Consider the following 26153-nt stretch of genomic DNA (forward strand, 5'->3'; position numbering starts at 1 on the left):
AAAATCCCAAACAAATCCTCACCAACTCCCACCAAAATCCCAATAAATCCTCACCAACTCCCACCAAAATCCCAGCCAATCCTCACCAACTCCCACCAAAATCCCAAACCAATCCTCACCAACTCCCACCAAAATCCCAACCAATCCTCACCAACTCCCACCTCCCCCCACCCAAAACGCTGTGTATTCAGCGTCAGAGATGGAAATGTGTTTCAAAACAGACAATCTAAACTATTATATTTATGTGTATACATCAATTTTATGCATATATCTATATATTTACATATATTCTTCTATAGAATTCCCTCGAGTACTTGTTCTGCGCCAACCACCACTTTCCTAAACAACGTTTTTATTCCTCCCAACTATCCTAGAAGGTGCCTACTGTGAGCACCCAAACTGCAGACATGGAAACTCGCTCAGCAGGGTATGTCGTCACTGTGTGGGTCAGGTGAAGGGACTCCAGAGCAGGAGGGCAGAGTACACACACCACTCACAATCAACACAATCTGTCTTCACGTGTGTAAGATGGTAAGAGACATCTTCAAAGTGAGACAGGAAGGATGGAGACGAGAAACCCTGTCTCCTGGGAGGGCTGAAGCCACAGACTGGAACTAAAGAAAACTTAGAATGCTGTCTTCCGTGAGGTAGGAAGGGAGCTGGAGTGTCCAGAGGTCCTGAATAAATCACTTACGAGGTCATGAACGAAGCACTCCAGTCAAGGGCACTTGAAAGAGAGCACTCTGGCCACTCCTGACACCCACCCCTGAGCCATGGAAGCTTGCACAGGAATTAGCATGTAACGGGCTCATAACTGTTCTGCTGTGTGGATCTAGAGAAGTCAACCTTTCACTGATAGTAACTGACACTGGGGTTCTGGAACTGGGTGGAAAAGAGGCCCACCATTCACCATACCACTTGGGGTGTTACTGCTTCTCGCTTATGAGACACTGAAATTACTGCCTATCTTATAAAGTAATTGACATTATTAAGCATAACAACTTATAAAATTCCTAGTATATAGCAAATACTCAATAAAAACTGAAATAATGAAAAAATTAGCAGAGTAATATGATCTGATTTCTTTTTTAAGCTAGTGAGAGGTACTGCTGTAGTAGATGGAAAACCCTACCAAAAGAACACTATGTCCCGACAGAAGCACCAAGAAGCTCATTTATTTTCTATTATACTTAGAATACTTCAAGTTTCCAGAGAAAAAGGAAAGCCTCGTCTAAACCCAGACATTCTAAACCGAAATTCCTAACGTCTTGAGTCACAACCCAATGTTCTCAAGTTTAGGATATAGAGTTATTTCATCACTTCCTGGGGAGATGCTAAACTAACAATCAGCAAGCAACTGGAGAGATGACTCCGCAATTACGAGCACAGACTGCTCTTACAGCTGACCAGAGTTTGATTCCCAGCACCCACACGAGGCAGCTTACATCTGCCATAACCAGTTTCTGCTCTCTTCGGAGCACTGTAGGAACTACTCTCATATGTACACACACACACACACACACACACACACACACACACACACACACACACACGTACATAATGTAAATCCTTTAAAAAACTCAGTAACTGAGTACCTACACGCACTATGTAAAAAGAGCCAAAGAAACAGTCCTATGCAAGTTCAGGCTGGAGAACCAATGTCTACCAAGATTATTCATGACTGACTCAAAGGTAGTGTCTTAGTTTGGGTTTTACTGGTGTGAAAAGAAACCATGACCAAGGCAACTGATATAAAGGCAATATTTAATGGGGGCTGGCTTACGGTTTCAGAGGTTCAGTCCATTATCATCAGGGCAGGGAGCATGGCAGTGTGCAGGCAGACATGGGTTTGGAGGAGCCAAGAGTTGTACATCTTGACCCGAAGGCTGCCAGGAGGAGGGTCTCTTTCCCCCACTGGGCAGGAGCCTGAATCCTAAGAGACCTCAAAGCCCGCCTGCACAGTGGCACACTTCCTCTAACAAGGCCACACCTATTCCAACAAGGTCATACCTCCTAATAGTGCCACTTCCCATGGGTCAAGCATATTCCAACCACCACAGGCAGCTGCATCTCAAGGAAGTCCCCAGAGCAACTTGTAGCAGCTTCCCAACCGGAGTCCACCATAAGCACAAATAACCCACAAAAAGCTACACCCTTAAAGAATCCCCACACACTCACAGGCAGCGATGCTACTCTAGAGTCCCCTGTACCAACTGTCTGTTTACCTCTCATCCTACCTCAGGGAAGGAGACACATTGAGGATCTTGTGAGTCCGATAGTCAAGAGTCCCCCCACTACAAAGGATTAACAGGCTTCTTGAGGGTCTCCTGAGAGCGATCACAGCCACTCCAGAACAGCTATTAAGTCCAGAAAAAGTCAAGTAACAAACAGGAGACTCCTGACTACACACTATAGCTCAGGGGTTCTCAACCTTCCTAATGCTGTGACTACCATACATGTCTTCCTGTTGTGATAATCCCATTATAAAGTTATTTTTGGTGTTATTTCACAATGTAATTTTGCTACCAGTGTAACTCGCACCATAAATCTCTGATATGTAGGGTGGTCTTAGGTAACCCCCACGAAAGGGTCCTTTGACACCCCCCACGGGTTCAGGACCCACAGATTGAGAATCACTGCTGAAGCTGAACTCTGGACTTACAGTTATAGAATCAAGAACCTACTTAATGATGCTCCATGGGATACTCAGTGGTTCCCAGGGCAAGGCACTTACTATGGAACTGGAGTGGAAAAATCCACAGTTTAATTTGCATCTGAATGTCAAAACCATTCTGTAAATAATGCCACATTAACTCAGCATTACACCAAGTAATACTTGAGAAGCCCCTCACTAAGACATCACTGTTAGCTGCTTCTGATTGTTCTGCTTTAAAGGAGAAGAATAGAGAAGCAACATGTTTACACTGCAACCTGTCAGGGGCATCATCTTCCTTAATTATAAGCATCACCAAGCACAGCAGCATGCTGACCACTCACACTGAGCACCGTTTATTGTAAAGAGGCATAAGACATCTCTGTGATCCCGGAGAATTAATTTTAAGCTCGGCTCCTTCACTGCTTTGCTCAGAAGATGTTTATGTAAAAGCCAAGTGTCTCACAAGCAGCGGTGTGATGTCATGGGGTTTGAGCTCTCACTCCAGTGCGTAGAGCCATTCTGACTTGGAGCTAGCTAGTCGTATGCCTAAGAGGCAAATGATTATAATGTTTCCTGTCCTAAGACAGCAAATATTAAATAAGACAGCACAGACAAAGGGCAGTACCCAACACACTGAGCGCATCTGGAGTACACTAGCCATGACTGCTCTATTGGAGGATGATTTTACATGTGCTGAGTTATCAGTGATGTTCAAATTCCAGACTGACCTCAAGGAATCTATCACCAACAGGCAAACAGAATTCCATGTGTAAATAAAAGACTGGGTACTTGCATGTACTCTTAAGGAGAAAAGGAGTCAGACCAAGTAGAATCACACGTCTATACTCCCAGCATATGGGAGGTGGAGGCATGGAGGCAGGATTCGAAGGACTAGGAGTTCAAAGTCAAGGTTAGCCAGAGCTACCAGGCTGAGTTAGATACCACCATCATACACCCTCCTCCCTCCCTCCCTCTCTCTCTCTGAGGTTGGGGGAGGTGAAGGAAAGGTCAAGAGGGGAGGCATGGGGGAAGGGAGAGATAATATGAATATGAGTGTCTAATTATGAACTTTTAAATCTGCTATCCCTCATTTAATTTTTAGTTCTCCATAGGGTTTTCCTCACCATCTGGGACATCAATTAAAGCAGGTCTGAAAAGCCTTCATAATTTTTCTATATCACACCTCCTCCTCACCAAGAAAGGCTCTGTGGGTGGAAAGCAGCAAGGAACACTGTATGTTATGTACAAAGCAAACACTTCCCAGAAGATATGGCCTTGCAGAAGAGCTAAGAAACTTGTTTGGATCAGAATAAAAATATAGGATCCTTTTTTTTTTTTTTTTTGCAAAGATAACTACTTCTACCTTAACTTTTTTAAGGTAGAAGGAGTAGCATTAACTTCAAGTACCTTTCTTATCAGAAATGTGTCCAGTTCTTCAGAGAAGTAAAAGGAAAACCCAAAATTCATACAGACACCACACACACAATTCACAGGCAGCCAAAGCCATCCTCAGCAGAAGGAACATTATCATAACACTTGACCTCAGAGCATATTACAGAACTATAGAAACAGAGGTAGCGTTTCTATACACAAAATCAGAGATGAAGATCAATGCAACATGATACAGGCCGATAAATAAATCTACACAGCTTCAGCCACCTGATAACAAAACCATCAAAAACATACGCTTGGAAGTCTGGAGCAGCTAGAGAACCAGCTAATCTTCCAGAGGACCTGGATTCAAGTCCTAGAACAGACATGGCTCACAGCCATCTGTAACTTCAGTCCCAGGGAATCTGGAGCCCTCTTTTCATCTTTGTGGGCAAGAGGTATACATGCCCACACTGTCAGACATCAGGCATGTCCACCAGCCTGCCCTCAGGGCCTAGCAGCAGCTTAGGCATCACAGGCCACCAACAGGTACAACAGGTGCACACATAAGAGCCCTCCCCACTGTGTCTCCCTCCTTCCTGTCTTGTTCTCTCTCTCCCTCCCGCCCTCTCCCTCCCTTGTTTTCTGACTTGTTCTTTTGTCTGTCTGCTTGTCTGTCTCCATCTCATGTCCCCATTCCAAGACTGTCTTTTGCTCTCCCCACTTCCCCAATATACCTTAGATTAGCTCTGTCACGTGGAGTACTCTGTTAGTAGATCTTGGAGGGCCCACCAAAGGTACCCTGTCCCTTCATCATATGTATCCTGTCACACACAGTGCAGTCATAAACGCAGGAAAAAATACACATAAAAATATAAAAACAGATTTTAAAACAAATTAATCATACACCGACAAAAGACAACCTATTCAACAAATAAGAGTGCTGGCAAAACTGGACGCCTCAGAAGAATGAAATTTGATGTATTCTCTCACCTGCATGAAAATCAATTCCAAGTGGATCAAAGACTTTAATTCAAAACCTAAACCCCTATAACTACTATACGAAAATATTATCAAATTTGGGGGTCAACAGCCTGTACCCCAAGCAGCAAAATTCAGCCACTGTCCTCAAGAAGCCAATTTTAAAACCCCAATTAATAGTAAAAACCAGAAAAGGGAAGTTTATTCAATGTGGCTACATGGGGTTGGGGGAAGGACAAAGAGGTCCAGGTCCTGGCCTGCCTCCAGTTTGTTTTACATAGGGAACAGTGCCGTAGATCCCCTGCCTAACAGCAAGGCCTCCACCTGCACCCTGGGGCTGGGGCTTTTACTTCTCCCTGAGTGGGACCCCTGAGGAAATTCCCACTTCCTGGGGTCCACTGTTAAGTGTCTATTTAGAATACTGTCATTTCTAGCAGGCTAGTTACAGTCTCACTTGAAGACAGAGGCATGACCAGAACGTTCTGAAAAATCCTTGTGACACAGACAACAACCCAGAGAACTAACAAAGGCAACTACAGGACCCAAGAAGGCTTCTACACGGCAAAGGACCCTCTCGGAAAGGAGGCAGACCCTACAGAAAGAGCCATCCTCACACTGGGTGTTAATAAAACCTAAAGACACACACTGATCAACACGCAGGCTGGTGATCTCAACAGAGTTCTCAAGAGAAAACTACAAATGTTTTAAAAGGGGAACCAGAGGGGCTGGAGAAATGGTTAAGCAGTTAAGAGCACTCACTTCTCTTCTAGAGGACCTGGGTTTGTTTCCTAGAACCAAAATCAGCTCAAAGGGAGACCAAGCAGAAGCAACATACCTTGCAAATTATGGAGGCCATTATGCCAAGCTCCCATACTTTACAAAGACTGTTTCTATTTAGGAATGTTTCTTTTTCTTAAATCCGATGTAACCTGAAAAACCACGATTTACATGATGTGCATCCTTGCCTTCCTCTTTCACTGTTTTTCCCTAACAATCCCTCTCAGCCAATTCTCCATCCCTGTCCCTGTAAACACACAGCTGTTAATCCTTTACCTCTCACAGAAAAGACAGAGACCTCAAAAGACCAAACCAGCTACTCCCTAAAATCCCTATCAGGGTGAGACTGCCAGCCGGCCAGTTCAGGAGCACATATAAAAAAAGTCTGCTTTAATTGGATAATTGTGGAACTGGCTTTTCTCTTCTCAGTTACTTAACAACAACACCCCTAACCCCGATTTCCAGGGATCTAATGCCCTCTTCTGGCACCTACTGTCACTGCACACATGTGATGCATATACATGCACATAAGCAAAACATTCAGACACATAAACAAACAGTTTCTAAAAGAAATGCATATTCAAACTACTCTGGGATCCCACTGCACCCCAATGAGAGTGACTGCCACCAGGAAAATGAATGGCAGGGAGTGCTGCTGAGGATGTGGGGAAGGAGGAGCATCCATGGAAAGAGTAAAATCTGGGGCAGCCACTAGGTACTGTGGACGGGACTTACACAACTAAAATGTGAACCACATGACCCAGCTACACTACTGTGCAAAGATACCGGAGTCCTTCCTTTGACGTGACCTGACTGGGATTTTAACACTGCTGGGGGGTTGAAGAGGCTCTGGGTCTACCACAAGATTCTGATGGGGGCCTCTGAGAGGCTGCCAGACTACCCACAAATTTATCTAAAGTGAGCCAGGGGATGTAGGGAAAGAATGAGAGCCTTGGGGAATATCTAGAACGACTTTTTGAAGCCTGTAGGATCTACACTCCTTTTGATACAGAAGCCAGACAGTACCAGTCAGCTGTGAGCATGGCTTTTGTTAACCAAGCGCTCCCTGACATCCATTGGAAGTTCAGCCACCGAATGGCTTTGCCAGCCTGCCTGACACTCAAAAGCCAGCCTTTATTTGCCTTTGAAGGGACAACTGACTTGGGAATACTTGCCTCAAGGATTCAAGAACTCACCCACCACCTTTGAGGAGGCACTGAATGAGGACTTGGGTGAGTACCAGCAAGCACACCCCCAAATAACTGTGCTATGTTACGTATTGTGGGCCCCCAACTTGGAGACATGCCTGGAGACCACACTGAGATCTGCTACAGGAGCTGAGTCAATGTGGCTGAGTGTCTGCTAAGAAGGCCCAGCTCTGTCAACTTGAGGCCACCTATCTGGGGTACATATTCAAGGAGGACCAGCCAATGCATGCTGTCAGACACACTGGTAACAAACTGTCCTTAGCATCCCAGCTCCATCAACCCAAAGGCAAGTACAGGAATTTCTGGGATCTTCTGGGTTATATAGATAGACTTTGGGTGCCAAGGTTCACTGAGATAGTCAACCATTATATGAGGCCACCAGGGGCCAAGAAGAGAATGGACCCCTGACATGGACACGGCTTTTAAGACTCTAGGAAGAGCCTTATTGGAAGCACCAGTCTTGGGCCTCCTGGATATTCACACACCTTTCCACCTCTTGTAGATGAGAGAAAGGGGACAGCAAAGGGGTGCTCACCCAAACTGTGAGACCACGGGAAAAACCTGCGGCTTATTTATCTAAGAAGCTGGACCCGGTGGCCCAAGGATGGCCAGCCTGCCTCTAGATCATAGCTGCCACTGCCCTGCTAGTCAAGGATGCTGACAAAATAACCATAGGGTAGGAACTGTTATCAACTCTCCCCCTTCCCAATGCTATTGAGAGTACACTCAAGAATCCACCCAGCCAGTAGCTATCCAACACCAGACTGATTCTGGTTTCTGTAGCAGCTCCTTGACTAGGACCTGAGGAGTTCTCAGCCTGGCAGGAGGTACTTTCAGGCCCTACTTTGGAATCCTCCTTGCCTAAGAGATAACCCATCATCTGCCCCAAACCCAGTCACCCTGCTACCTGACCCATCCTCAGATGGGCACACGATTGCTCTACAGCTCTAGGGCACATCCAGAACACCATGCAGGACTTGACTAAAATACCTGGCCAGTATCAGCTTCATGGACGGGCACAGCTTCATCCAGTAGAATGGAATCAGGTATGCAGGGGCGGCAGTAATGGACTTGAACTCTGTTATTTGGACAACTGCTTTGCTGCTGGGAACTTCAGCCCAGAAAGCTGAACTAAAGGTTCTAAGCCAGGCTTTAAAACTGGCAAAAGGAGCCATAGCTAACATTTCAGTGACAGTAGACGGGATTACTGACTGCTGAAGGAAAAAACCGTCAACAATACGGAAGGAATACTTGCTTTATTGGAGGCATCATGGCTTCCTCTCAAAGTGGCCGTAATTCATTGCCCCGGGCATCAGAAAGGGACATCAGAAACAGCCCAAGGGAACAGTCCAGCTGATAAAGCTGAAAGGGAGGCTGCCAAGCTTCCACTGACAACAGCCTGGTAGCTCAGTCAGCCCCCTGCGCTCCTAGCCATCCCTGAATATACTGTTGACATCAGGGGAAATGCCAAGGTGTTTACAGAAGAGAGGATGGTTGCTGACCTCTGAAGGCTGCACCACCCTAAGGAGTTTGCTAAGCAACTCATCCATCAGATTCATCAAGCTTCACACCTGGGTCACCGAAAACTGAAGGAATTGCTGAGAGGCAAGGTACAAAGTATCTGACTTAGGACACTTGGTTGATCAGGTATCTCAGACTGTGCCACCTGCCAGGCTGAGAACTTCTCAGGCCCCAGTCAAGGAGCTGCTACAGAAACCAGAAACAGGGGTCCACAGCCAGGGGCTAGTTGAGAAATAGATTATACAGAAATAAAACCAGGAACATATGGATACAACTATTTGCTAGTTTTTATAGATACCTTTTCAGGATGGGTAGAAGCCTTCCCTACAAAGAAGGAGACTGCTAACATAGTGGCAAAGAAGCTTCTGGAAGACATCACACCCAGGTAGGGTTTGCCAACCCTGCTTGGGTCTGACAATGGACCAACCTTCATCTCTCACGTAACGCAATCTCTAACCCAGGTTCTGGGGCCCAATTGGAAATTACATTATACATACAGATCCCAGAGTTCAGGGTAAGTAGAGAGGATGAATCGAACCCTGAAAGAGGCCTTGACTAAATTAACCCTTGAAACTACCGATGACAGGGCATCTCTCCTACCTTATGCTCTCTTATAGGAACACTCTCTATACTTTAGGTCTCCCCATTCTTTGAGATCCTATATTGGAGGCCCCCTCCCATGAAAATCCTTGGAAACCCTCCACAGGGTCCAGAAGCAACTCTGGCCCACCATCTGCTCCTCCTCCTAAACCCCACTGCTTTGAACCAGGTGGCGAGTCTGGATTAAGAGACATAACCACAACACTTTGGGACCTCACTGGAAAGGACCTCACACTGTGATCCTGTCTATGCCTATGGCTGTTAAGACAGACGGGATCAGGAGGTGGATACACCACTCCCCTGTTAAGCCTGCCAGGAGAGAGACATCCAGCAGCTGAGGTTCCAGTGCAGGAGACTTCCAGATGAACTGCCACAAGAATGATGGAAGGTCACCCCAAACCCTGTCAATCCGCTGCAACTGTGACTCCAGTGCCCATGACCCTGCTTGCTGGCTGCTTGTGCTTTGCTGCACCAGCCAGTAGCCCCCTTACTATGTGGGTACCCCAGGGGGCGATGCAACAACCTTGTCATCAAGTTCACAGTGGCAAGAAGGCTGACTGGACAGCAGGTTCTTAACTCCTTTCTCTCTGGACTTAACAAAGAACTATTGGTTACTGGACAGGGATTCCGCATTGGAATTAAGGTACCCGTAGCCTCTTCCCACCTCTGCAACTGCACTGTAACCCCTACTGCTGCAGGATACATGCTGCCCCCAGAGAATGCTTTGTGAGCTTGTACTTCAGGACATATTCCATGCATTTATGAAAATATGACTATGGGCATGGTGGTGCACACCTTTAATCCCAGTATTTGGGAGGCAGAGGCAGGTGGATTTCTGAGTTTTAGGCCAGCCTGGTCTACAGAGTGAGTTCCAGGACAGCCAGGGCTATACAGAGAAACCCTGTCTCAAAAAAGGAAGGAAGGAACGGAGGGAGGGAAAGGGGCAAAGAGGGAAAGAGGGAAAGAGGGAAAGAGGGAAAGGAAAGATGACTGAGGATTTTAATGTTCTAGTACAGCTTGTACTCAGAGTGACTTATTACTCTGGGGAGGATGTCTTCAACCAACTAGCGCCTCCAAACACTCGAGTTAAAAAGGGTGGCCATTTCTGCTGTGTTTCTAGGTTCTCTCTTTGGCATAGGACTGGCAGGAGCTGCTAGAGTAGGCGCCTCAGCCCTACAAGACCCTGTGGATGGCGACTGTTACAGATACACAGGCGATGGAACAGTGCATCCTGGCCCTGCAGGACTCCCCGTCCTTCCTGGCAGAAGTAGTCCTACAGAAGAGAGGCCTAGACCCGCTGTTCCTCCAGCTGTTCTGTGCAGCCTTGGATGAGAAGTGTTGTTTCTATGTTGATCACTCAGCGGTGGTCAAAGAACCCATGGCCTTAGTCAGAAAGAGACTATAAGACAGAAGAATAGAAAGAGAACAGTCCCAGGGCTAGTATAAGCCTTCGTCAACTGGTCTCCTTGCCTGATCACCCTGTCTCCTCTCTGACGGGTCCTCTTAACCTACTGATGTTGGCCGTGACTTATGGTCCCTGCATAATCAATGCTTTAGTTAAGTTTGCTAAGGAACAGACTTCTACCATTCAGTTGATGATTCTCAAACAATACCAGCCCACAGAAACATCTCAAGGACTTGAGATGGCCCATTACTGAAGGGGGGAATGAGACAGGCTGACTCCATTGGCAGTTCAGGGGAGTAGGCCTAAATCTCTGTTTCCAAGAACTGAGTAAGTCCAGGCAAGTCCAGGACTCAGAAGCTGCCTGCCACTGGCCTGAGGCAAGGACAATGGGTCAGCAGCAGTTTCCAGACTTCCCCAGCAACAGTTTCCAGCCCCCCCCCCCAACACCCAACAATGGTTCTGGAATGTCCCTATAGATAGAGCCAACAAATTAAGATAGACATCACCAACTCCTCCCCAGAATTCCCCTAATGTGCTTTAAATCAGTCCTGTGTGCAACTTTGGGCCCTCCATCTTGGAAGAAAGTAGACCCCAGCATGCTGGACTTCTGCAGAATAAAATGCTCTTTGCTTTTGCATACTACTTAAGTCCAAGGTCTCATTCTTTGGGGAATCATGGACCCTTACAAAAACAAAGAAAGAGGGGTGAGTAGTCTGTAGTTTTTGTATAAGGGTGGGGCCCCATGAGGCACCTAATGGTACTGTTCCCTATGAGCCTAGAGGGGCATTTTCTTTCAAACCAAAACACACAATTTAAAAAAAAAAAAGAGCATGCATTTGAGAGGGAGTCGGGGGATAGAAGGGGAAAGAGGGGAAACAAGGCAATTAAATTTTCATTAAAAAGCAGAGAGAATGGCTAGAGAGATGGCTCAGTGGTTAAGAGCACTGAGTGCTCTTCCCGAGGTCCTGAGTTCAATTCCCAGCAACCACATGGTGGCTTACAACCATCTGTAATGGTCATCTGATGCCAGAAGACAGTGACAGTGTAGTCATATAAATAAAATAAATAAATCTTAAAAAAGAGAGAGAGAGAAAGAGATGAGTGCAATAAAATGCATGTGACAGAAGGTGGAATGAGGACTGCTGGGGGGGGCAGTTACAAGGATTGGATCGGGGTAACAAGTCACAGAGAGGGATCACCCAAAATGAAGTATGGATAAAAATGTTCCACAGAAACTGTTGGTGTATATGTTAACTAAAAATAAATAAAATTCATGTCTGAACAATGTGTCTAATGACAGGCTTTAAGGTGATGATACATTCCAGAGGCTGGAAAAGTGGCTCGGCAGTTAAGAGCACTGGCTGCTCTTGTAGATGTTTCCAGCACACAGGACAGCTCTAACTCCAGTTCCAAAAGATCTAAGGCCTTCTTCTGGCCTCTATGAGCTCCTACATACATATAGCACACAGAAACTCGCATAAGCACGCACACATACACATAATGTTTAAATAATATTTTTCTGTCAACCATGGTAACACATGCCTCTAATCGCAGCACTGGAGAAGCTGAGGTAGTTTTAAGCTGGTCTACATCATGGGTTCTATGCCAGCCAGGGCTACAAAGTAGTCATTACTTGTTCTAAAAACAAAACAAAACAGGAAGCAAAAAGGAGGCTAATCAGATAGTTCAGTGAGTAACATGGTTTGCTATGCAAGGAGGAGAGCCTGCGTTCAAACCCCAGCACGGAAACAAGACAGGCATTTTGGTTCACGTTTATAATGAAGCTCTGGAGAGGGAAACACAAGAAGATCATCAGGATTCCCTGACCTGTCAGCTTGTTTGAACTGGTATTCCTCTGGGGAGTACCATTAAGAAACCGTCTCAAAATGCAATATGGAAAGCCAGGCATTAGTGGCACATGCCTTTAAATATAGCCCTCCAGAGGCTGAGATGGGAGGTCTCTTACGAGTCTGAGGCCACCCTGGTCTATATAGTGAATTCAAGCCAGCAAAGACTCTCAAAAAACCAAAAAACCCCAAATGAAAGGCTCCTAGAGAACCACCTTCGAGGTTGACTTCTGGCCATCATACACAAATGTGTATCATCACATGCATGTGCACCCACACACATACACGAAAACAAACAAGAAGACAGTTCTATCTTTATAACCACTGACCCACCGTCTAATAAAAGATACTGTGACAAACCTGACAGAAATGAAGGTATTCTAAAGAGACACTTTTCAGACCCCAAAGAAATGGCAATTGCCCTTAGGATTCTCATTCTGGGAGAAAGGAAAGGTGCCAGCCAGAGGGGGTACCCATCTCCCAAAAACAGATTTCACACAATTCTAACAACCTGTCAGACCACCTTACAGAGTAAGACTGAAGTTCAGATAATGATGGGCAAGTGGTAGGTGGGACCACACACATCCCTCACCCACTACTTAAACTCTGAACTCACTTGAGGACCTAAAGACAGACATGGAAGTTTCGCTGGGTCTTTTTGTCCCTGTGGCGTAGTTTGAATGAGGATGGTATCCACAGGCCTCCTATATTTGAGTGCCTGGTCCCTAGTCGGGGGGGGGGGNGGGGGGGACTGTTTTAGGAAGGATGAGGAGGTGTGGCCTTGGTGTGAGGAGGTGAAGAAGAGCTGTGGGGTTTCAAAAGCACATGGCAGACCCCATCTTGCTTTGCTCTTTCTGCCTCATGCGTATGGATAAGATGTGGGCCCTAGGCTACCACTCCAGCACCATGTCTGCCTGCTTGCTGCAAAGCTCACAGCTGTGATGTTCAAGGACTCACCTCTGAACCTGTAAGCAAGCCCCCAGTGAAATGCTTTCTTTTAACAGTCGCCTTGGTCAGGATGTCTATTCACAGCAAAAGAAGAGTTACTAAGACAGTAGCTCCTCCAAATGTGGCCACATTGAAGTCTCCTGTTTTCTGCTTCTAGTTTGGCTTTTCAAATTAGTGAACTGAGGATGGGTGACCAGACCTCACTTGGGCACAGGTCGTGATCCCCAATTGAACGACAACATCAACTCTCCATATCAAGGGGTTAACTTTCATCAAAGAAAAACTCTAATCTTACAGACACTAATGCAAATCAATAGCACATTGACTTATAAATATATTTAGGGTAACACTGAAAAATCTCCACTAGGCAAAGAAAAGTAAAAGGGAAGAAATCTGGAAATTAACAGAATCAAGTAAGCGGTAGAATTTTGATTTACAAATACAATATTGTTAACTAAGGCTAAGAAATGCTGTCAGCTCCAATGCTACCAGCTACTGCTCCAGCACCAGGTCTGCCTGGAAGGGCAAAACAGGACAGGACTGCCTCTTCTAGAAGGCAGAGCTGTGTCATTCACTCCTGGGTGTAGCAGACTCGCCCTAAATACTGACTAGTCCAAAAGGCTGGATCTGATCCAGATTTTTAAGGAAAATAGGAAAGGAAGTGTTTCCTGTGTGTTACATAAGTTTATGTTTTTACAGATTGAAATAATTAGAAAAAAATAAGTGTCGTTCTCACAATTCTATCAGCACAAAATTTTTAAGAGCTCCAGGGCACGCCTAAGAGATGGCTCAGCAGGTACGAGCACTTGCTTTGTAAGCCTGACCACATAAAAGTGGAACTCCAGAGTCACACATGAAAGTTAGGGTGCAGTACAGTATTAGTATTCCTTTGGGGCAATAAGAGACAGAAACAAGAGAATCTCCCAGAAGCTCATGGACCAGGGTAGCCTATGGTACACAGTGCAAGAGAGACTTCAAAGAGAGGCTTAAGGCAAATTCATTCTCTCATTCCCTCTCCGCCATCCCCCTCTCTCTTCCTCTCAAGGCTGGAGTCCTTAACAATGAGAAGAACTTAGAATTGATTATAAAGTGCAAAAATCATACACATGCAAGGTGAAAGTAAGGAGAGACTTATGTTGGGCATGGTAGCACAATAGGGAGGCAGAAATTGGTAGAACTCTGTGAATTCGAGGCCAGCCTGGTCTACACAGCAAGTTCCAGGACATTCAGAGCTATGTAATACTAGAGACCTTGTCTCGAAAAACAACAACAAAAGAATAGATTTAAAACCTCAAAAACAGAGCCAGGTGTGGTGATGCAAAATTGTTACCTTAGCACTCAGGCTGAGGCAGGAAAAGCATACCTTTGCAACCAGCCTGTACTGCACAGTGGGGCCCTGTCCTGCTGGGGAGGGAGCGCAAATAAAACCCTGAAAGAGAGCCCTTAAATCTATTCTCTGTAATTTATGGGCTTTATCAAAGAAAGATCAACATAAAATAAGTGTTATCCAGACAGAAATACAGCTAACAGTTCTGACTTGTTTTCAATTCTTCACTGTTTGAGTTTTCCATTCTTTGTTTTTATTCTGTTAGTAGAATAAAACAAGAGCTATCGGCACAGCCAGAAATGCGCCTGTTCCTTCAAGCTGCAACAGTCAGTCAGATTTAAGATATGCTTCTGCAAAAGGTATGAAATTGTGTCATCATGCTCCAAAAAGGCTCACCAAATGATTTCACAGGTCTCAAAAATGATGGGGAGACATTAGCTCCAAGATTCCCAGCACCCACATGGTGGCTCATAACCACCTATAACTCCAGTTCCAGGGACTCCAATGCCCTCTTCTGACCTCCAAAGGTTCCTGGAACACACAAAGTGTATATATGCATGCATGCAGGTAATACACTTATACTTTAAATAAATAAATCTAACAAGAAGAAAGTGATGCGAGGGGCTGGAGAGATGGCTCAGCAGTTAAAACCACTGGCTGCATAGCCAAAGGATTCTTGATTCCCAGAACCCACACAGTGGCTCACAACCATGCTAATTCCAGTTCCGGGGAATTTAATGCCCTCTCTGGCCTCCAGAGGGCACCAGGCATACAGGAGGTACACATGCATACACACAACCACAAACAATGACATACAGTACAATAATCTTTAAAAACTGTTTAATGAAGTGTCCTTGCCCTGTTCCCGACTGCACCATGCAGAGAGGTAGGCGGCCAGGAGAGTCCAATAGCAAAGGTGTTGAAATGCAGAGCGCCTGCCACACATATTAACAACTGTGGCCACAATCTGCCAGCTCTTCCTCTTAGAAGTACAAATTTCTGGGGAGGAGGATGGCCAAAGAAATCAGAGGCAGTCACAATTTCCATCCCTATCCTCTGGTGCTGACCCCATTCTGAGGTATATCCTACAGAGGCAGTGACTAGAGCCCTTTTTCCACAACCCCCAAGACACCCACACACTCTTTAGGTAATCAATAAACCATTCTGGAAAGTACCAACATCCATGAGCATCCAACGAATGTTTAATAATATTAAGCCAAATTAAATATGTTAACATTTGGTGAGTTAGTTCCTTGTCTAATTAGTAAATCTAGGAACTGTCTACCAAAGGAGGGGAGAATCAAAATGTTGATTGGTAACCAACTGCACACTCCAAGATACGGAAGCTGTCAGGCCGAAGTACAGGGCAGCTGGAAACATCAGAGAACCACTCTCTCCTTGAAGGAAAGCAGACTTGGGTGCAATACTGAGACACATCCTGGATAACAGGAATAAGGAGACTTCAATACAAAAGCCTGAAGATGCTCAAAGCCCCTTTCTTTCTCTTTTCTTTTCTTTTCTTTTCTTTTCTTTTCTTTTCTTTTTTTTTTTTAACGCTTTAGCTATGATCTTTATTGTGCCCACTGAGAGGGTAAGATGCTTCCAGAAACAGTGTCACATCCTTTCTAGTAGATCTGTCTCCCAGCAAGATAAAATTGCTGTAGGTCTTCCACATCACATTCCTGTACAGGTTCTTCTGAGCAGGGTCTCCTCCTGAGAGAAATCCACAGCCACATCCTCGAATGTCACTAAACCCTGAGCCAGGCCATAGTGTAAGAACTGCAGGAGCTGGTCAGCTCCTTTCGGTACTTCTATATCAAAAACTGGGGATCGACAAGCAACGCTCTCAGATGGCCAGTGCTAAGCTGCCCTTTTCTTTCTTTCTTTCTTTCTTTCTTTCTTTCTTTCTTTCTTTCTTTCTTTCTTTCTTTCTTTCTTTCTTTCTCTTTCTTTCCTCCTTCTTCTCTTTCTTTCTTTCTTTCTTTCTTTCTTCCTTTCACTCACTTATTCATCTATTTATTCAACATATATGCATAGGTGTTTTGCCTGCAGTCTATAGACCAAAAGCATAACTGGTGTCTACCGAGACCAGGAGAGGCCACTGGATCCCCTGAAAGAGTTGTGAGCCAACATGTAGGTGCAGGAAATCAAACCTGGGTCCTCTGGGAGAGCAGCCAGTACTCTGAACCACTGAGCCATCTCTCCAGCCCCCTCAAATGCCTTAGCAAATGGCACAGTGTCCATACATTAGTGTAACTCTCAGATCATATCAGAAAAACCGCTGTGCACCAGACAGTGATTAGTACAGAAACTCACAAATAGAGTGCAAGCAATATATGTCAGTCATGAATGGGATGCCTACATCACATCTCCTTCTCCCCATAAGACTCAGGGTCAACAGCAGAAGAGGGGTGGAAAGAGTGTAAGGGCCAGAGGTCTAGTGGACTGCGGCAAAACAGTGTCTTTGGACAGGGCAGAATCATTGAACTTATGAACTCACAGCAGCAAATATGGTTATGTGTATAAGATCGAGCCTGAGACATTCCAGCAGTGATGGGGAGGGACTCATAAGCCCCCCAACCCCGACCTGAGGAGCTACTGACAGTTGATGGCTTCTGGGTCTAGACGGTTTATTTTAAGGACGTGACCCCTGGTAGGCTGACCATAGGTCTCAAAGCTCTTTCATGTTGTAAACTCAGTTTTAGAATCATGTTACATAACAACCCAATTATAAATCCAGAAATCTCGGTACATTTAAGAAGAAAAGCATCTTCAAAGCTTCAAAGCAAAGCATTTGAGGTCTTCAACACGGCAAGTAGCTCAGGCAACCCGCAAGGATAAATGTCTCCGTTACACAACCCAGAGGAAAGGTCCTACTCATGACTGCACCACAGCCGAGAGATTTCACAGCTAAGAGCTTGAAAGAACTCTGGAATCCCAGTGTTCAGATAATGTGACCCGACCTTAAACAAGCGTTTGCTTAATAGTTCTGGATGTCCCTGTTTGACATTTAGTTTCTTTCTGAGAACCAACTGTACTCAACTTTGTACTTGATTGATATAGCCTCATGAAGGACAGTCTGGCCTCAGATACTATGTAGCCAAAGACAGCCTTCAACTCCTTCTCTTCCTTCCCCTATCTCCCACTGTTGGGATTACAGGCGTGCAGCACCATGCATGCTGTCAGTTCTCTGGGACCCTCCTTTACGACTTTTCTTGCTTATTCCCAAGTGAATCCAGAATTTCTATACATTGAAGACTCTGAACGGGAAGATAAAATGGAACAAAACAGCAAATGTATAAAGGATCACTCCGTAGATTTTTGCCTTTATTAAAAAGCATAAACTGGGAAACATAAAAAGTGCAAATGGGAAATACAGAAGAGATCAACATAAGCCCCAAAGCAGTTAATTTTATTTGGGCAATGGATACTTGATTCCAGAGCTGTATTCCTGCTCGCTTCCCTAGACTGGAATTCAGTGGTTATCGATACCTTACATGCACCTCAAATATAGTCACTCTATGGCTCATAGCAGCAAACTGAGTACTCCAAAAAACCCTCTGCAGCTGTTGACATTGCTCAAAAGTTTCTCCAGCATTTAGGGGTTCTTTTAGGATGAATGGTACAGGCTCCAGAGGTGGTGACACCCAGCAGATAAACACTGAGCATTTATCAAGTTCATTCATGAAGCTGGATTTTCAGACCCAGTTCTACCACTTAACATCCTCTGATCTAAAGCTTGTCGCTCAGTTCTGTAGGCCTCAACTGCCTCCTGCTGACCAGACTTATAGCAATGGTGCTCAGCGGGGATCCTGACAGCCACACCTGGAAATATCTGGAGTCACGTCACCGTCAGGTGTTCTGGCAGTAGTGAGCTTCTCAACACCCTGCAGCACGTGAGTGCATCACCCACTGAAGAGGAAAGGTCCTGCCCTACCGCATCTCTCCCTGCACCCTGCAGGTCGATGTGAGTACATGGGTAAGAATCTATCTGTACCACTTCATAGACTGAAGCCCAATGCAGGGGAACTGCACTGACAAAGGAAATTCGGTCTTATCTATCGTCTACAACAAGACAAATTCCAAGATTTGCTACCCAGTGTATTCCTCTAACTTAAACAGCAATTCATACCTCCAGACTCTAAGATTTCAACTAAAGATCTGAAATGAATATGAATGTAATCCAGGAAAGCTCAGGGAGGCCAGAACTGAATTCCACAATGCTCTGGTTTAACACCCTTGCACGTGACTCGGTATGTCTTTTTTTTTTTTTTTTTTTTTTTTAATGGGAATTTTTATTTGAAACTTTTACGCAAATTCCACGGGTAATAGCTTCCCTAATAATTTGCATCTTATTTTTTTTTAAGATTTATTTATTTATTACATGTAAGTACACTGTAGCTGTCTTCAGACACTCCAGAAGAGAAAGTCAGATCTTGTTAAGGATGGTTGTGAGCCACCATGTGGTTGCTGGGATTTGAACTCTGGACCTTCGGAAGAGCAGTCTATATCTTTGAGTGGTGAACTTTGATGGGCTGGGAGTTTTCTTTTCTCTCATTCTTGCCCACCCCACCCCAAATGTCCTTCACCCAAAAACTATAACACAATAACCTCAGAATATGAAACGTATGGGAAAAGTTATGGGAAAAAAATAAAACAACTAAAATTCTGAGGTATAAAAACACCACAGAACATGGAGGCCAGTCTAGTAATGTACCCTTTCAGCAGTGGACTCCGCTATCATTTGTTTAAGACAATCTTGCTAAGCCATCCTGGAAGTCATAAGCTTCCTGCCTCAGTGTCCTGAGAGCTGGAACTATATACATAAGCACCACACAAGCAGCTTCAGCCATTAAGGGTACTTACTGAACCCTTAATGTTCTTAGCATGAACTCTGAGGTACAGTGGCAGCCCCCTTACTTCTAAAGATGCTGGAATTGCCACTAAACTTCTTACTGACAGTGTTTCCTGGTTCAGGTAGGAAAAATGTCTCCCAGGCAAAGAGGTCTAATCTTTTCCGTAAACAATCAAGGAAGCACTGTGACTAAGAACATCTGAACGTCTTAAAGAGTGTTTCTTCTTTGCTCACAAATTTAAAAATTTGATTAGTGTTCTGCAGAAAAATTCTGGAGGACAACCAACTGCATTTTGAACATAGTATTTTTGCAACGTAGGAATTTAATTTTTTTTTTTTTAAATTTGCAACCTCCTATGGGGGGTGGCAGCACACGCCTTTAATCCCAACTCCTGGGAGGCAGAGGCAGGCAGATCTCTCTGAGTTTGAGGCAAGCATGGTCTACAGAGTGAGTTCCAGTGCAGCCCGAGCAACATAGAGAAACCCTGTCTTCAGGGATAAAAAAAAATTGCAACCTCCCAAATCAAGTCTCCTTGCCTGGGGAAAATTTCTGTGGCTATTCTAACACCACCTATATAGCCAGAAGTAAAAGAGGATGGAAAAGGCAAAATGGAAGAAAAGAAACGTTTTTAAAGATTTATTTATTCATTTTATGTTGAGTACACTGTCACTGTCCTCAGACGCACCAGAAGAGGGCATCAGATCCCATTACAGATGGTTGTAGCCACCTGTGGTTGCTGGGAATTGAACTCAGGGCCTCTGGAAGGGCACTGACTGCTCTTCTGAAGGTCCTGAGTTCAAATGCCAGCAACCACATGGTGGCTCACAACCACTTGTAATGAGATCTGATGCCCTCTTCTGGTGCGTCTGAAGACAGTTACAGTGTACTTATGTATAATAATAAATAAATAAATAAATAAATCAATCAATCTTTGAGCCGGAGCAAGCAGGGACTGAGAGAGCAGGGTTGACCAGAGAGCAGAGGTCCTAAAAATTCAATTCCCTACAACCACATATACAACCATCTGTACAGCTACAGTGTGCTCACATACATAAATAAAATAAATCATTAAAAAGAAAAAAATTTTTTTTTCGAAACAGGGTTTCTCTGTGTAGCCCTGTCTGTCCTAGAACTCACTTTGTAGACCAGGCTGGCCTCGAACTCAGAAATCTGCCTGCCTCTGCCTCCCATGTGCTGGGATTAAAGGCATGCACCACCACCACCCAGTTGAAAGAAATCTTAACTGTAGATAAAACATCTTTTGCAAAACAAAGGGCACATTATTACATGGGACCCAGGGCTGTGGAAGGGCTTCCTCCATAGCTGAGGGCCAGAAGTCAGCTAGACAACTTCACTTTGTCCCTAGATAACTAGGAATCATATAAATTGAGGCTTAACATCTGTAGCTGCAGCAACAGGGGTTGGTAACAGTATATCTTGACCGCCTAGCACTGAAAGGCAAACCTATAAAAGCCCTTGTGGTCATGCCAGGCACTCTACTGAGTATTTTCCACGTGAACTATGAATATATTATTTGCTCATTTATTTCCTTTTGGCTTTTTAAAGAGAGGACCTTGCGATGTAGCACAGACTGGCGTAGTACACCTGGCCTTGGTGTGAGCCACCATAAACTAAATGATTTCATCTTAACTGTAGTGTACTAGTAAGTTTTTTTTTTTACTCCTATTAGTACTTTATATAGCCAGTATTTTGTAAAATAACCCTCCAGAGGTATGTAGTACTGTTGGTTTCTAGATAAGGAAACCAGGAGAGAGTGGCACAGCAGGAGTGAGAGTCAAAGCCAGATTTAGCTTCTGATAAATAGACTGAAGTTCTTCCAAGAGGCCGCACAAAGAATCCATCAAGCTGGATGTCCTGGAGAGAGCTGAGAAGGAAGAAGAAAGGTGATGTCCCGCAGCGCACAGGTCAGCTGCAGCAATGGAACTGTAGGTCACAGCACAGTAGTCACTCAGCGACAGTGAGACTCCACGGAACCTGACAGCACACGACCGATCTCAGGGTCCTCCAGCAGAAACTCAACTCCTACAGTGCTCTTTATCAACTTATCCTTATTACACAGCCATACACACGAAGCAAGAGGGGAAGGGGCCATGCTCTAGCACCCAGCTTCATCTTCCAGCTCCTCCTTGGAAGGCAGGACACAGACATGAAAAGAGGGGTACCACATGGCATCCAGAAAGCTAAAGGAAGGGGATTTGCATGGCACATCAAGGCCTTACAACAAAGCAGGTCACATGACTCTTACATTATAAATAAGACAGAAAAGGGGATAAGTCATAAGGCTAAAAACCAGTGTCTTAACCACTCGCTTTGGCTCCAGGACATTCCTACCAGGAATCTCTCTCCTGGCTAGCTTCCATTAGAAGGCATTATACAAACAACCAGAGAGAGAATACACCGGAGGTCTTTCTTACCTACCGTTGGGCCTTGCACACTACATTACCAACCTACCAGGCAAGATATACGGCAAGTGTACATGGTGGCATGACTCTTATGGAGTAACTTACGGTGTTTTGATTGGATCTGAGGCCTGCTCCACAGAAGGGAATTTCATGCCTGGGTAGGAGCCTAAAGGGTTAATGTAATGTTGTCAAATTGTGTTTAATATATCGGGCCGGGCCGGGGCTGTTCTTTCTACACTGGGCAACAGTCCCTGGAGAGATGTGTGGCTGTCTGCATGCTGAGAATGAGAAACTGAGGGCTCAGTTCTCAGCAGGACACCTTTATCACACCCCGACCCACCACTGTCTGTCCCACCACTGCCACCAAGTCTCAGGCAGCGTCAGGGGAAACAGTAGGAAGAATGTTTGCGTTGGAGGACAGGACTGTGGTGTCACGCTCATCAGCTCTCAGCGACAGTTGATCCCCTGAGAGACCTGTACAGGAGCAGTGCAGCTACAGTCCCAGTAGGAATGATGCACTCCGCAGGCCCGGCCCTTCCCGAGGAGTTGCTTCGGGAAGACCCATTCTTTTCTAAATCTGTGGCCACTGGTAGATTACAGTGCTCCAGCGCACGGCCCCACCCCACACACAAATGGGCAGCACCAACAGGCCTTGGTAACGTATCAAAAACACAGAAACAGAAAAGAAAAAGAGACACACTTTGAGGGGGCTTTGTTGCAGGGGCTTGAGGGAAAGTCGGATGACTGGAATTATCATGTTTCACTGTATGTGTATGAAACTCTGATAAAGATTATTGTATTTTAACTGTTATCTTCAAACCTGAGCTAATTTTCTTCCTCGAAGTCTCTTAAAAAGCATTCAAAATATGTGAGGTAAAAGGTGCTGTTCACAGGTAAGAATAGAAGCGACCAAGTTTTAGTAAATCTTATTTACTTCACACGTAGCAAATGTACTTGACAAGAGAAGCGCAGAGAGTAAATTCTGTGAGCTCAAGAACAAAACACAGAGCATACACCTCAGCAGCCACATAGTCTGAACTCACTCTGAGGGACAGCTTCCTGCAGCTTGCAAACAGCAAGTGAGGCTTTAGCCATGGCCTAAGACCTTCGACCTCAGTGGGGTCCACACCTCCCTCCGATGCTATGAACCGACCTCCCAACAGTAGTGCCCAGGGATGATAAACGGACACCAGAGGTAGATGATGGATGAGAAACTAGGCAACAAACTCATCCCTGTATCTTGTGTCCTGTGTGGCTTACCTCTGCTGTCTCCTGGGAATGTTAGCACCAGGATCACCCTCCCTCAAGCAACATGCACACTTTTTCAACTTAACTTTCTAAAGGTTTACGTTTTATTTATGTGTTAATGTGTGTGCCAAGTGCAGGTGCTCACCCCCCAGAAGTCAGGGGACAGTGTCAGATCCCCTGGAACTGAGGTTACATAGCTTATGAGCCAGCTATGACGTTCCTGGGAACCACGTGAGTCCCAAGGACTGAACTTAAGTTATCAGGCAGCGGGCCCCTTTACCTGCAGCTCCCACTTTCCCCGCTGAAATGAGTGGATATGAACATAAAAATAGTTTTGGAAAAGGTTTTAATTTTCATCTTTTACTATGACATTTCCAAGTAATAACAATATTTCCAAGAAATAACAAGTTTTTTACCCTTGGGTCTAAAATATTGCCTTTACATAAAAGAAATGGAAACAGGGTCTGGAGAGATGGCTCAGAGGTTAAGAGCACTGACTGCTCTTCCAAAGGTCCTGAGTTCAAATCCCAGCACCCACATGGTGGCTCACAACCATTCATAATGAGATCTGATATCCTCTTCTGGGGTATCTGAAGTCTGAAGACAGCTACAGTGTATAATAATAAATAAATCTTTAAAAAAAAAAAAAAAGACATGGAAACAGTTGTTCTCACTGAGGGATGGCTCTATAGACTCACAGCTAAGGTTCCAAACTCATCCTGTAAAGTCAGACAACTGAGCCTGGAGATGTGGCTCAGAGGCTAAGCTCACCTGTTGCTCTGGCAGAGGAACAGGGTTCAGCTCTCAGCACCCACCTGACAGCTCACAATCATCTATAACTCCAGTTCCAGAGGCTCTGACAGCCTTTTGTGGCCTCAGTATGTACCAAGCACACACATGGTACACATACATACATGTAGGCAAACACACACATATACACCAAATTTAGGTAAAAGAATAAATACAGTCAAACAGCTTCTAGCCAAACCAAACACAGCAGCAGAGGAAATGCCCTATCAGATGACAAGCGTTAATGCTTAAGCACTGGAGATTATAGTGAGCACACCTGTAGGGCTGTCTCTCAGTCCATTTGTCTCTCCTCCTCCTTGCCTGCCTCCTTCTCTGCCTTCTTTCCACCTGGATATGCTTCCCAGCCTCCACAATGTTATCCCTGCCACACTCCTCCTCCACGACATGATGGAGGACAGCAAGCTCTGAAACAGTGTGCCATGCAAACCCTTCCTTTTCACAGCACTGTCACAGTGACAAACAGAAGGTACTAAAGAATTCAGCCTAATTACTAATACAACCCAACCAATTACCTATGTCTCTTTGATTCTTGGTAAATAAAAGCAGGACCTCTTGAAATACTCGATCTGGTCAGAGATTTAAGGGTGAGAATAATAAACAAACGCTGTGGCTCTGAGCACAAGCTTTTCCAGCCTCTCACAGTACCTTTCAAATGAAGTTTACCTGGCTTCAGACCATATCTAAATGTTGGTCAGAAGAATTTTCTGTTCAAATTTTAAAACTCTCAAATACAATTAGAAAGAATGAAAACATGTATTAGTTCAGCTAATCACTTAACAACTTTGCCAGATGCCTGGGGGGGGGGGGGGAATCACTTCTTCGGATCTAACATTCAAAACTAGCAACCATTATCTAACAACAAAGGGAGCAATCATGCATTTGTTGGTGGTAGTGTAAGAGAAGAGGTTCAGGTTTAATTATTTGGATTAAAACCAGTACTAGTTCCCTGAGATCCAAATATGAATCACATAAACATCTGGAAAGAATCTAGACCATTCAACACCCACAACGCAGTGTTCTTTCCATCACCCAGGAAGTGTGTAGATATGAACAGGGTGCAGTGGGTGGCATCTGTCCTTTTAAGCTAACACTCATTGTGAACAAGGAAGAATCTCCTATTTCAGCTGGAAGCTCCAGGTCACCTTTGTCCCTGGCCTCAGGATGTCTCGCTTACAGCTGTCACTGCAGTGACTTCCACTTTGGGTGACTATGACTCTCCTATCTATGTCCCTATGTCCTGAATGACAGATAAAGGTCAGAGATTACAATGGCAGGACTAGGCATATGACTAAAACTACAGAGCCCCAATCCTAGAGTAGTGTCATCTGCATTCTTTCCCCAGGGACAACAGCACACCACCCTGGAAGTGTGTAAACTATAGCAATTTATATTTGAATGACAACAGCATTCCCTTCATGACAATCACTAAAAGAAATGTGCGTAGCTCTTCTGTTAATCAAAAGAGTAAACAAGTAAAATAGAGCTTTCTGGAAAAGCTCTATCCATCCCAACAGCACAATCTTCACAGGCTAGGCGCTGTCTGCACCTGTGGACTCAGGCAGTGAGGAGATAGTAAAAGAACAAACAGAAATAGTTTTGGGCTAAGCCAGAAAGCAGGGAGGGTGGCATTGAGAGCACATGCTCATATTTTAGCATTTCAGGGTTCTCTGTGTTCTTGAGCCAAAGGGAATAAAAGGAAACAGCGCCTAACATTTTCAAATTATTCCAAGGATCCTGCAAAGGACAAGAGTCACCCTAGAGGTGGCAGCTGGTGGCTGGAACTGGGTGGAAACCTGCTCTCAAAACAAGCATCCTTGAGTCAGGCCTAGCTGTCACAGGCGAACCATGCTCCTCATCAGCAGAGAAGCAAAGCCCTACATGTAAAAGTCACAAGAAACAAGAAACATTAGACTTAGATGCCTCAGACTTTAGATATCTGGAATGTCAAATGTGGAAGCTATGATTTTTAACTATGCACAAATGTTAAAAATTTGTTTGCATGTTGAATGAGCCAGGATTTCAACCTATTGTAGTGACAATTTTAGAATGTTGGTGTCTTTAAAAAACATGGAAACGTTATATAAGAGTATGTTTTCATTTTGATCCCAGGTGTGGGTCTGGGGCTGCTTCAGACTGTCCACTGCAGCTATGACTTCAGACTGTCCACTGCAGCTA

General features: G+C 44.8%; 1 protein-coding gene across 1 annotated transcript in view; it reads right to left on the reverse strand.

Annotated features, from left to right (window-relative positions):
* The window catches only part of Jam3 (junctional adhesion molecule 3), a 60149-nt gene that overhangs the window by 19639 nt on the left and 14357 nt on the right, over positions 1–26153 (reverse strand). The gene's annotated exons all lie outside the window — the stretch shown is intronic.

The sequence above is a fragment of the Mus pahari genome, chromosome 10, assembly GCF_900095145.1.
Source record: "Mus pahari chromosome 10, PAHARI_EIJ_v1.1, whole genome shotgun sequence".
NCBI classification, from domain to species: Eukaryota; Metazoa; Chordata; class Mammalia; order Rodentia; family Muridae; genus Mus; species Mus pahari.